Source organism: Leopardus geoffroyi, chromosome B3 (assembly GCF_018350155.1).
Source record: "Leopardus geoffroyi isolate Oge1 chromosome B3, O.geoffroyi_Oge1_pat1.0, whole genome shotgun sequence".
In the NCBI taxonomy this organism is placed as follows: Eukaryota; Metazoa; Chordata; class Mammalia; order Carnivora; family Felidae; genus Leopardus; species Leopardus geoffroyi.
Window position 1 is genome coordinate 104,039,086 of NC_059337.1, and position 13,123 is coordinate 104,052,208.

General features: G+C 44.1%; 1 long non-coding RNA gene across 1 annotated transcript; it reads left to right on the forward strand.

Annotated features, from left to right (window-relative positions):
- Positions 1-4,590: 4,590 nt before the first annotated feature.
- Positions 4,591-11,447, forward strand: LOC123583891. Its single transcript, XR_006705029.1, has 2 exons — positions 4,591-5,037; positions 10,784-11,447. It is a non-coding gene; the product is annotated as an uncharacterized LOC123583891 (long non-coding RNA).
- The last annotated feature ends 1,676 nt before the right edge of the window (positions 11,448-13,123 follow it).

A 13,123-nucleotide genomic window follows, 5' to 3' on the forward strand; every position in this document is an offset into this window, starting at 1 on the left:
CATTTTCCAAGCCAAGAGAGACTGTAGGGCAGCTACAGCCCTATCGTTCCCCTTCCCTCCCAAATCTCGGTTCATGGTGCCATGGAGTGTTTGCAAGGAACAGCAGACTGAAGGGAGGGGCGGAGTTGGTCAAACGATTATCCAACTTGTGAGAAGTGGGTCTCAGTCGGAACTGGGTTTTATAGGCCCAATTTCACCAGATGACCTTGGTGGTAATATTCCAGACTCTATCTTGCCCGAGCATGAGAAGAGTTCAGATGTCTCCCTCAGCTGTCCCAGATTGTGCCTTTACTCTGCAATCCATACGTACCATTTAACCCTCATAGGACATCTAGGCCTCGCCTTTTACTTTAGTTTCATTTTCAATGGGAAGTTTATATTGTAGGGGTGCCTGGCTGGCTCATTTGGAGAGCATGTGACTCTTGATCTCAGGGTCATTGAGTTCAAGCCTCATTTTCTTAAAAAAAAGTTTATGTTGTAAAAGTATATATATATATATATATATATATATATATATATTTTTTTTTTTTTTTTTTAATTTTTTTAAATGAGTAGTGGTGTTCAGAGTGAGGAGTGAAAGCTCTCTATGTAATCTTACCCTTCAGAGATAATCCCTTGTTTTCAAGATGTGGACACTACTGTTGGGAGAGGTGAAACCAATGATTCTGTGGCAGAGCAAGGACAGGGGTCCGTGATCCCTCTGTCCAATGCTCTTTCCACCTACTCCTCTTCGAAGGATGCCTCGACCAGCACCCCAGGTCCTCAGAAACTTTTTGATGCCATCGATAAGGAGGTGACTGACTCATTCCTCACGCATCAGTAAAGGTGATCGCACACTTTTCTGGAAGCCTGAAGCCATGCCTCCAAACTCGATTCTTCCGGATTGTAGGAAACACACCCCGTGGCTGATTCGTCCTCCACTCCTCTGGCTTTGCATCCATCAGTCTTTCTTCACAAGGCTTCACTTTTCAGAACCAGGTTCCCGGACGTTATAGATTCGCAACAAAGAAAGCAGAACTGAGCATTCTCGGTAAGGTTGGGTCGGCTGGGGTCTTGTAAGCAGATCAGCCGTGGCCATCTTGGAAAATGCCCCAGGGAGAGAGCAAACAGGAGAAGCAGGCAGTGCTAGGGTCCCCTAGCAGAGCCCACAATGCTGTGCTCTAAGAGTTCCCCTAAAGGCCTTTTCACTTTGTCCCGGTATTCCTGGGGATGGAAGCCTGCCTGTGGTTGTCATATCCTTCTCCCACCACCATCTGGCGATGGGGCAGGGAGGGGGTGGGTTGTAGAATTACATATCCTCAGCTCCCCAGTAACAGGGGCGGGAGGGGAGGGGTGGGCATCCAGAAGCAGTGTTGTTATCTTGAGCGGCTTTCAACAACAGTAGCAAAGTGAAGTTTATGCCTCAGGATGTGTTTGTTTTCTTCAGTAGGGCCCCATGGACAGTCATGCTCGGCCCAGTTGTCCATATGTGCAGAGCCATCACAGGACACTAACAACTTTCATGATATAACCTGTCAGTTACGAAGCATCAGGCAGGTGCCGGCCACCAGGCTAGGTGCTTTACACAAATCATCTCATCTGATCTACTCTAGCAGAGGGCTCTGTTACCGTCTCTGTTTAGAGATGAAGCAGTCGAGAGTCAGAGAAACTAGCTGCCCAGAGAGTCAGGTTTCCAACCCAAGTTGATTTCTTTCAAAGGCTGACAATGTACAAAATGTAAATGCAGGCCCGATGTCAAATCTTAGCCCATGCCTTTCACAGCCTGAGACAAAGCTGAGGGAAGAAGACAAGGCCAACTCAAGTGAGGACTGGCTCCCCCTCACCTTATGCCAACAAGTGGCCGCTGAGCAAGGCTGCCCTCTTGTTGTCGTGGGTGGAACTTTGGGGGACACCGTGTTACCTGAACACAGGATAACTACACATTCCCCTGGAGCCAGGAATCTGTTATCCTACCTGGCTGATTTATTTATTTTATGTTTAATCCCTTTTTCCCCCAGAAAAATGATCTCCTCCTCTTTCGAAACCCTTTGCCAATAGTTCTGTTGACTGCAGTGACGTGTAAGTGACCACAGCAATTGATAAAGAATGAAGGCTTCCGTCAGATGTCAGAGTGCAGAGGGAAGCCGAGGTGGCACCAATCAGGAGGGATGCCCAAGGTGGCCGAGAGCCCAGAGCGTGTTTTCTTTTCCTTTCACCATTTTAAAATTCATGCCAGTGAAGCCAGGTTCATGGTGCACCCCTCTGAGAAACCCCTTGCTTCTTAAGCTTAGTCTGCATTTGCCATGCCATTGTTGGAAGAGACCTTAATTTTCATTCTTTTCTCTGGGCCCCTCCTTCTCTCCCTCCTCCCCAAATGTTTTAGCATCTGTTAATCCCAGTTGGAAACCTTAGCAGATAAAAGTCGTGTTCTGTGTAGATTGCTTCCAGAACAAATCGGGGGTGGTAGATAATTTAGCATTCAGTTTCAGGAGAGCTTAGGGTGGGGGCTGTAGAGGCCAGCACCTCTTCCTTCTAAGACATCCAGTAAAAGCAAAAGCAAAGTAATTCCCAAGCTCAGATGGAATGTATGTAGATCAGGTTCATTTCCAGAACGGCCGCTGCCTGCATTTAGGTGATATTAGAAGCCACCATGACAGCAAAGTAGTTTTATGCATAGCGGCTTAGCGAACACTCTGAGAACTAGTTTAGTGAAGCTATCAGGTTGAAAAATACCAAGTCACAAAGTTTTAATGAAACTAAGTGTGGATCAACGTATCATAAAGAGCATCCAGGACGACTTAAAAGATCCATGGGTGGAAATTAGAATGGATCTTCGGGATTTATTTGGCAAAGCCCGTCTATTTTGACCTTTTTTCCGTTTCATATTAAGGCTACTGAAAGTGTGTTTTGTTTGGCTCGGGCTGAAGGAGGACAGCAGCTACTGGGGCCGTTACACCAAGGCTGTCACTGAAGTTTAGCAGCAGTAATTGACTGATAAGGGCTGGGCATCAAATAGCAGAGAGAAAGGCCATCGCAGATTTTCTTGCTTTATTTCTCTCTGCACTTCATTTACATCTTAAGCCATATTGGTGATCCAGATTTGAATAAAGCCACAGCTTAAGCCGCGATTAGATCTCAATAGCTTGGATTTTCTATGAAATTGCTGCATTTTTACTAGATGTATTTAGAAATACTGGTGAAAACTGACACCTTGGGTAACTTTATCATTTAAAATGGTGCTTTGGGTGGATAAAAAAGAAAAAAAAAAAAAACCACCACTAAAATGGGGGTATTAGTCGCCAGGCCTTTGACTCAAGCAGTGTCAGGGGTTAGAATTATACAAAAGGCAGCTGAGCACGATGTGGGCAAGAAAGAATGCAGATAACTCAACCCACCACCTTCCCCTAAGCCCACTCTCCCCAAAAATGTTAATCAAAGCAGTGATCCCATAACCTGAAGAAAAATAAGGAAGGCAAAAGGAATGTATAATGCAACAAGGAGCTTTTTTAATGCTGAGATTTTTTTTTTTTTAATCATGAAGCAATATTTTTAACTCTAAGGTTAACCTGCTAATCCTTAAGCTGGTGATATGACAGTGTCAAATGTGATGGGATTTTGTGATTCTCATTATTGTTATGTATTGTTCTTTCCGTGGCATTCCATATTAATATTTATAAATGCCCTTTTTATAGAACCAGGAGGACCAAAACCCATTATTAAATTTTTAAAATGGACAAACCTCGCATCCAATATAGTTGATTACAATTTAGAACAAAAAAGGATTTCGGTAGTAATCCACTTCTGGTTTCTCGTTGTTGTTGATTTTGTGGGGACAGCAGAGTTCCTGATGTTATTTGAACTAACAACGACAGCAACAAAAACCCTACCGTTTGCCCAAAGTAGCGTCCAAATGACAGAGACTAACAGAATATTGATTCTGCTTCACAAGAAGGAGGTGAAAGGCACCAAAAGCAGATAAGAGGGCACAGTGGAGAAAAGGTGTGCGTTTAAAACACTTAAGTCACCCACCCCGAGCAAGGGCAAAATGAAAGAATTGATTTAAATTTGAAAATAGAGGGAGGTGGTTCATTCAGTTGTTTTCAAGTGCCTCATTTTGCTTGACAAGTGGCCTCTGAAGGGTTCAGTAGGCATCCGTGTGTGCGAAAGAGGGAGTCTCTGTAATAAAGAGAGGCAAATCAATCATCCCAGAGCCTAACCCTAGAGGAGAGTCAAAATCGACAGCCCATCTACCCAGTGTACTCTCCTTTCAGCACCATGGGATGCAAGTAAACATCCCTTAGAGTCAAAAAGGAAGGAAAAGTCTCTCAGCTCAGGGACCTTACTATGTCTCAGCTCTGAGTAGCCAAGAATAGTCTTCAGCCCCAGAGAGGAATATTCCTCACGGAAGGAAGATGTTTTACGGCCAACTCGCCCTACCAGTCCCTCTGCCTCCAAAAGAGCCTAAATAACTCGGCACAGTTAGCAGGAGTGTGTATGCCCAATTGGCTGGCAAAGGGAGCGGCTGGGTGGCCTAGTTTTGTAGAAGAATAACCAGGGAGGAGAAAGGGTAACATCTCTAACCTGGAGCAGTTATGACAAACCATTAGAAATGTCTCAACTCTATCCCTTTGGAGAGAATGTGTTTTCATGATCATATTTTTATTCTTGTTTATAAAAATCAGTCTTTCCCAACTCAGTATCCAAAACCTGGGCTTCAGATTCAGACCCAAGTGTGAGTTCTAGCTCTTCCCCTTCAAACTGTGTGATCTTGGGCAAGTTACTTTATCGAATTTCCTTGATAGGGAAACTAACCCTACTTCATGCTGTCGTTGGGAGAGCCCCATGTGATGAGTGCACGTCGTACGGGCCTGGCCCAAAGCAAGCGTTTGAGAAACAGTAGCTCTAATTAATAAATATATCTACAGTGTAGGAGATTTGACACTCTGGTTGCTTATTTGTGGATAATTTTCTCTCTTTTAGCATCTCCTGGTTTGGGAATTACAGCCATGCGTATGGATCATTGAAACTATAGGTTTCCACGTGCAAAAAACAAACCAGGTGGGGTATGTGGGGGCCCAGGTTGCTGGAGAAATTCCAGGCTATGTTTAGCCTTCTGAGATAAAACACGAGGGCATTTATTTTTAAACACATCTAAGGTGTTTTCCAACACCAATAAGGAAAGAGGAATCAAAACTGATGCCTAGTGGTTCTGACAGTTATTCCATTATAGTGCAGTTATGGCCACAGAGGTGATATGTTGGCTCCCAGCTGAGGAGTATTGTATGTTCGAAGCGGCAATGGAGTAACTCAATTCCAATGAAACCCAAGTTTGGTGAAGCAATGAGAAGGCTATTCATCGTGACCAACCTTTAGAGAAACTGGCCTCGCCTTCTGGGGAAACATGTCTTACGTTTCAAGCATGTGTAATGGCCTGGTTTTGCAACATGGTGTTAGTTCAGAAAGTATGCTAAGGATGCAGGCTTCTCAGCCCTCTCTAAAACTTGTCAGCCTACCTCTTCTTGAAATCCCCAGTGCCCCCCTCTCTTTAGGTGTCTTCATCTGAACTCTTCTTAGAGGGAGTGCTGAGTGATTGGAGAGATGTGCTTGGGGCACCTTCTCCTGCTTTCCACGGGGGACCCCAGGCTTCTGGCTATGCTTTTCTCGGGCAGTTGGGACCTAAGCAGCCTCATGGGTCTCCCCTCCCTACCACCACTCACTGCTCCCAAACTGTTCTCCTTCCACTGACTTATCAAGCTTTACCTGTCCCCTGTTCCATTTTTTTGGCGGACCCTGAACGAGCAACCTGGTACCCTAGTAGAAAGCTCCAGGATAACTTCATTAGAATTGAATATATGCATTCAGCCATTGGCACTGGCCTAACGTAAGTAATAGTGACTTCTTCCCCACAGATAACATTTCCTTTACGCCAGACAGATTTGGTGCCCTTTCCCATGTGGACTCAGGCCACCTTTTAGTTCCAGCTGTTATTGTGGCAACACCTGTACCTGGATGTAGCCTGGCAGCCCCTTTCCTCCTGCCTCAGGGCTTCCCCCACCCCACCGCCAGTGGGAGCCACCCCAGCCATGCCCACACACATGCCTGTCTGCATGGGCACGCATACACATACACGCACAGACCTGGAGGTGTGCTGGAGTCAACACTCCAACTTTGACCAATGGAGACAAGAGCCCATGGGTAAAACTCCCCTCTCCCGTGTCTTTCACTCTCCCTCTCCCCTCTCCCGTGTTCCTCAGAAGCTCCGCCTGAGGGACTGACCCATGTGACCACAGTGGTAGCCAGTTCCCAAATGCACCCCTGGATTGCCTTCCTCCTTGTTTTGTTTCCTGGTCCCCCCACTCTAGATCCTGGGGTTTACCTCTCAAAATAAACTACCTGCACATAGGCCCTCATCTCAGGCCTTCCGTTTTGAGAGAACCCAAGGCAAAACATCCTTTCTAACAGAGGACTTCTTAAGACCCTCTTAATCTAAGACAATACATGTCCACAGGTAGAATCTCTGGGCTGTGGGGTATTTGTTGAGAGACAGTGCTCCTCCTCTCCCCTCCCATAGTTATCTAGGCATAATCGCTTATGGCTTTTGTCATGTTCGATTGTCATGGCCTGCTTATGTTTGTCTCCCAACACACCAAATTCAGGGACGGCATCTCCTCTGTCTCCATGTGCCCAGCACCAAATCTGGCATGAAGTTGGTGCTTAATAAACATATTCTTCCTTTCTCTTTCTTTCTTTCTTTCTTTCTTCTTGTTTAGATTTATTTATTTATTTATTTATTTATTTATTTTGAAAGAGAGAGCAAGCGGGGTAGGGGCAGAGAGAGAGAGATGGGAGAGAAAGAATCCCAAGCAGGCTCCACACCACACAGCCCAATGTGGGGCTCGAACTCACAAACCAGGAGATCATGACCTGACCAAAACCAAGAATTGGATGCTTAACCAACTGAAGCCACTCAGGCTCCCTTAATAAACGTATTCTTGATGGATGGAAGAATAAATGAATGAGTGAATGCAAGAGAACCATGGTTGTTCCCTAACACTTATCATAGTTAATTATTCACTCTACCTAAACCACATCTACATCCCCCCAAATACAAACGCGATATAATATAAAATGATCTAACAGAATTAAGGGACATTTCAGGGGGAAAAATGCTCACGCGCACACACACAAGGAATGCTTTTGTCATTCCTGTGACTCTCCCCCTGTCATCATTCTGGAGCCTCTTGTTTTGTAGCCACTGAGAACTGACCCCAACTTGATCCCTTTTTTCTGCCTTCCTGGGTGATCTTTTAGATATAATTTGGATCTGCATAGACTTCCCTTCAGAGATTCCTCCAGGGGATAAAGCAGTCATATCAAAAACTTCAGGTCTTCTATGAGTTTTTAGGATCACTCAGAGCTGGGGTGACAAGGCACACAATCCCCATATTTTACCTGGATCCCTATAGTAAAAGACCAAGCCATCTTGGCACCAAGAAGAGAAACTCATCTTGAAAGGCATCTCAGGGTGCCAGCAAGCTCTGTTCAAATTGTTACCCTCTCTCTGCACTTCCTGTGCAACTGTGATGATTTTTCTCTGCGACCTGTATATTCCACTTGTGGTGATGCTGAGCCCGGCAGGAGGGGAGGCAGGACCTCTGTGGGAGAATGGAGTGAGAGTGATCACACACCCCTCTGTAGCCAGAAAGGCTCAGCACCTTTGTTCCTGCAGCTGGAAGGCAGATTCTCTCAGTAGCTTCAGTGGAGTCTTAAAGCCTTACTTACTATAAAACATTTGAAACAATCGCAAGTTTGTACATCATCTTATTTTAAATTTAGTTCCCCATTTAAATGAGAAATTAAGCTCTTAGCAATGTCTGCAACAAAAGTAGTAGTTGTAGCAGACTTAAGTAAGTTTAATATTGTCTTGCGATCAGCCATGACTTATCGGTTAGGATGCTTTTGGTTGCAAGTAACAGCAACTCCAGATCAAAGCAACTTGAACAATAAGACATTTATTCTCTCACATAACAGAAAGAAAAGAGGTACGTTTCCCGGGCTGGTTGAGTCAGCAGCTCAAAGATGTCATCAAGGACCCAAGTTTTCTTTGCTCCACCATGTTAAGTGTTGGCTTCACCTTTGGGAGTGAGAAAGTGGTAGCAGTCAGTCCCAAGCTTCACACCCAGACCCCATAATCCAGAGGAAAAAGAGAGACTACCTCGTCTAGTGGTTCCTTTTAGGAGAAAAGAAACATTTCCCAACGCTCCCCCACCCCATCTGATTTTATCTTGTATCTCATATCTAGAAGAGGGTCTTAGCTTGAGCTAAATTATGCTCCAGTAAGAAATAATCCCCAGGATAGGAGGACGAGCTGGCTGTGACATCTGTCACCCCATTGATGGCCAAGGTTGATTTGGCTGATCTGGCTGCCTAGGTGGGTGTCGCCTTCCTCCCTTATGGCTCCATGTGTGTCCCTCCCAAAGCTGCCCACTCACCTGTGCGAGAGGGCAACCTTCCCCAAGTAGAGGAGGGTATTTCTTCAGTCAATGGTGTTCAGGTAACTCCTCTGCTAGAACCTCCAAACAAGCTCTAGAGGTCCAGTTGTAGAAGGTGGGGTCAGTCAAGCTTCTGAGATTCCAGATACCTCCAAATGAGGTGCTGCATGTGGCAGCCTGCCTTTCTCTAAAAGAAAGAGAGGAAGGAAGGAAGGAAGGAAGGAAGGAAGGAAGGAAGAAAGGAAGGAAGGGAATAAGGAAGAAAAGGAGGGAGAGAGGGAAGGAGGACCCCCAAATCTCGCTGGTTTCACACAGCAAACGTTTACTTTTTGCTTCATGCAAAGTCTGCCGTGAGTCCAGAGACTTTCCAGGATGGTGATCTCCTTGGGTTGGCTCAGAAATCTTGTGGTACCTGCATGTCCAAACATTCTTTCACAGTTGCTGTGTCAGAAGAAGAGAGTGGTGGAAGGCCTTGTGCACCAATCTAATGTTGAACCCTGGAATAATACTTGTCACGTTGGTTCATGGCCCATTAGTTATATGGCCCCATCCATTTGCAAGTGGATGGAGAAGCGTGATCTTCCTATGCCTTAGGGATGGACTGTAGAACCAAATAGGGAGGGTGCTGGAAAGTCTCTGTCACGGTGCTCAGTAATGATGAATAGCTTGCAAGGGGGTGGGAGAGTGATGAGCAGTGTTGTAAGATTAGGCTGATCTAAAACAGGATGGATGTTGGGGACTGAACCATAAATCTACCCCAGGTGGTTTGAATATTAAGAAGACAACAAATATAAACCTTTGAGACTCTTGGCAAATGACACAGAAATCAGAGAGCAGGTTGTTCTGGGTTGACCATGTATTGATTACTCAATTTTTTTATTTGATTGTAAGAGAAAAGAATGACAATTCCAGTAACCTGTGTTAGAATCTCACCTGAACACATCACCACCCTCTACCTGAAAAGTCCCATCTGCTTAAACAATTCAAATTGGGAGATACAGGGGCGCCTGGGTGGCTCAGTCGGTTAAGCAGCCCACTTCGGCTCAGGTCATGATCTCGCGGTCCGTGGGTTCGAGCCCCGCGTCAGGCTCTGTGCTGACAGCTCAGAGCCTGGAGCCTGTTTCAGATTCTGTGTCTCCCTCTCTCTGACCCTCCCCCATTCATGCTCTGTCTCTCTCTGTCTCAAAAATAAATAAATGTTAAAAAAAAAAAAAATTAAAAAAAAAAACAAATTGGGAGATACAGATTTTTTTACATCAGGGTTGATTTGGACTTCACAACTGAATATTTGAGAGCCCATAAAATATGCTTTTCAACCCTGCAGAGTGATCTCTATTAATTAAAACTCAGTTACATGGCTAGTGATCACACCCAGTCCTGGATATAAGAAACAAGTGGGTAGGCAACTTTTGGAAGCTCTTTTTTCCTATAAAACCAAACCTAGGACACTGTAAAGGGTTTTTCGTGTCCCCCCAATTTCTCAAAATGGGACTCACCTACTCTAAAAGGCAGTGTCGGCCTTATTTTTGAAAACTTCTTTTAACCCTCTTGCCCATCCAGTGACCAGCTGCATTAAAATTCTTTAGAGAGGGGCAGCCCTCAGTCATCGGTTGAGCATCAGGCTTCATCTCAGGTCATGATCTTGCAGTTCGTGAGTTCAAGTCCTACATCAGGCTCTGCACTGACAGTGCAGAGCCTGCTTGGAATTCTCTCTCTCTGCCCCTTCCCCACTTGCACTCTCTCTCAAAATAAATAAACAAACTTTAAAGTAAATAAATAAATTCCTTAGAGAATTTTAAAACCTTGCACAAACAGGGGAAAAAAGGTAAATAAATGGATAAATATAAATATATAAATAAATATATACATAGAAGCAGCTCAAGTTTGGAGATTCTGCTTGAATGGCTGTAGTATGTGGTGCTGGAATCTGGATTTTTCTAAAGTATCCCAAGTAATCACGACCCAGCGCCAGGTTTCACATCACTGCAATCTGTCAACAGGTAAAGGGCCCCCCATTAACATTGTTTTTTTCTTCACCTGATCGTTACTTTATGGAACAAATAACAGTTCTCCTTAGCTTGTTAGGGAAAACAAAGTGATGTTTATTGAGCCTAATAGAATGGTAAATCCAGTCTGCAGGCACTTTATTGTGTCTACAATTAGTTATTTTGTTTGTTGGTGCTTTTCTGATAAACTGGATGAGGATATCTCCAAAGGAAGCACGGACACTTTTTTCTGATTTGACTCCTTATAGGATAACTTTTAACATAACTGAGCCTGTTTTTAATATAGTTGTCTCTCTTTATATGCAGAAGTGTTTACTAGTGTTCATTGCTTGCCACTTACCGTGGCAAATATTGGATGATAGAAGACTTGCCTCCACTCTCTGCACCTCAGTTTATTCATCTGTGAAGTGGACGTAACAGTAGCATCTATTGCAAGAGGTTGTTAAAAAGCAAACAAGACAGAACAGAGAACCGAGACACAGACTCACGCAGATACGCCCAATGGAATTTTGACAAGGTTGCGGAAGAAACTGAACAGAGGAAAATGGCTTTTTCAAGTTCCCGGTGCTGAAGCAATTGGACATCCTTTGGGTGTGGGGCCCCGGGCGGTGGGGGAAGACCTTCCTTAGTCTTGCATCATATACAAAAATACACTCAAAACAGAGTGTGGCCTTAAATGGAAAATGGAAAGCTATAAAACCTTTAGAAACAAACATAAGGAAAAAAAGCTTGAGGATCTAGGGCTAGCAAGTTCTTACAGCTGACACCAAAAGCATGACCCATAGAAGGAAAAATAGATAAATTGGACTTTCTCAACATTGAAAAGTTTGCTCTGCAAAAGCAAAACAAAAAAGCCCGTGAACACAATGAAAAGCAAAGCTACAGACTGGGAAAAAATATCTCAAGTTGTGTACTAATAAAGGCTAGTAATCTACAATATATAAAACTCAAAAACTCAAAACTCAAGAGTGAAAAAAAAAAATCCAATGGAAAATGAGCAAAAGCTGTGAAGAGACATTTCATCCAAAAGTAGGTAGAAACTGTAAGAAGCACATGAAAATATGTTCAACCTCATTAGGGAAATGTAAAATAAAACTACAGTGAAACATGGGTACACACCTAGCAGAAAGACTAACCTAAAAAATAGTGACAAACCCAATGTGGGTGAGGACGTGGAAAAACTAGATTGTTCGTGCATTCGTCGTGGGAATGTAAAACAGTCTGGCAATTGCTTAAGGAATTAAACGTGCAACAATCATACAACCCAATAATTACTCCTGGGCATTTATCCCAGAGAAATGAAGACTTACATTCACACACAAACCTGTACAGGAATGTTTACAGAAGCTTTATTTCTTTTTTTTTTAATTTTTTTTTTCAACGTTTATTTATTTTTGGGACAGAGAGAGACAGAGCATGAACGGGGGAGGGGCAGAGAGAGAGGGAGACACAGAATCGGAAACAGGCTCCAGGCTCTGAGCCATCAGCCCAGAGCCCGACGCGGGGCTCGAACTCACGGACCGCGAGATCGTGACCTGGCTGAAGTCGGACGCTTAACCGACTGCGCCACCCAGGCGCCCCACAGAAGCTTTATTTCTAACAGCCAAAAGGAAACCACCCAGATATCCTTTACCAGGTGAGTGGGTAAAAAAATGGCACATCCATACCACGGGATGGTCCTCAGCACTAAAGGAGCATGAACTACTGACACATGAAACAATCTGGATGAGTCTCCATAAAATTATGCTGAGTGGGGGAAAAAAAACCCACAAAAGATTCTGTGCTGCATAATTCCATTCATATTAATGACAAATGTATAGAAACAGAGAACAGACTAGTGGCTGCTAGGGGTTACGGAGGAGAGGGGGTGAGAGGGAAGTAGGTGTGTCTATAGAAGGACAACACGAGGGACCCAGGGGTGATGGAAATACCGTGTATCTTGACTGTATCACTGTCAGTATCCTGGTTCTGACATTGCTCTTGTAAGATATTACTGCTGGGAGAAACTGGATAAAGGATGCCCAGGCTCTCTCTTATTTCAGACAGTGACATGTGAATCTACAATCATCTCAAACTAAAAAGTTTCATTGAAATAATCACATGAGTTAATATCCATGACAGACACATAGTAAGTCTTTAGTACATCTTAGCTGTTACTAATTGCACTTTCCTGCAGTCACTTGGTACAACTTCCGTTTTGTCCATCTGTCCCTTCTGAAATACCATGCAGCAATGGTACAGCGGTGACACAGTGGCAGCTGGAGTCACCCTCAACTTCTCACCCCAACTCTGATAGTCACGAATCAGCCGTGTGACATTAGGCGAGATAAAAATCTTTCTCCTGCCTTCTTTTCTTCAGAAATGAGGATACTAAATCCCCCCTCTACCCCTCATCATGGGGCGTTTAGGTTTGTTTGCTTGTTTAAGAATCAAATAGATGATGTACAGGGAGGGAGGAAGCTTTGAAAACTGTTAAGTGCTACCAAAATGCTACGCATTGAACATACGCTTATTAAATACCTCGTACTCATCTACTACCGCTATTACTAATAAAAATGACCATTTACTCGCTTGAAACCCTAGTTGGAATTTGGCATGCAAATTTCCTGAGTGTTGCTCATTTGCATTGGAAAAAAGGAAAGAGGT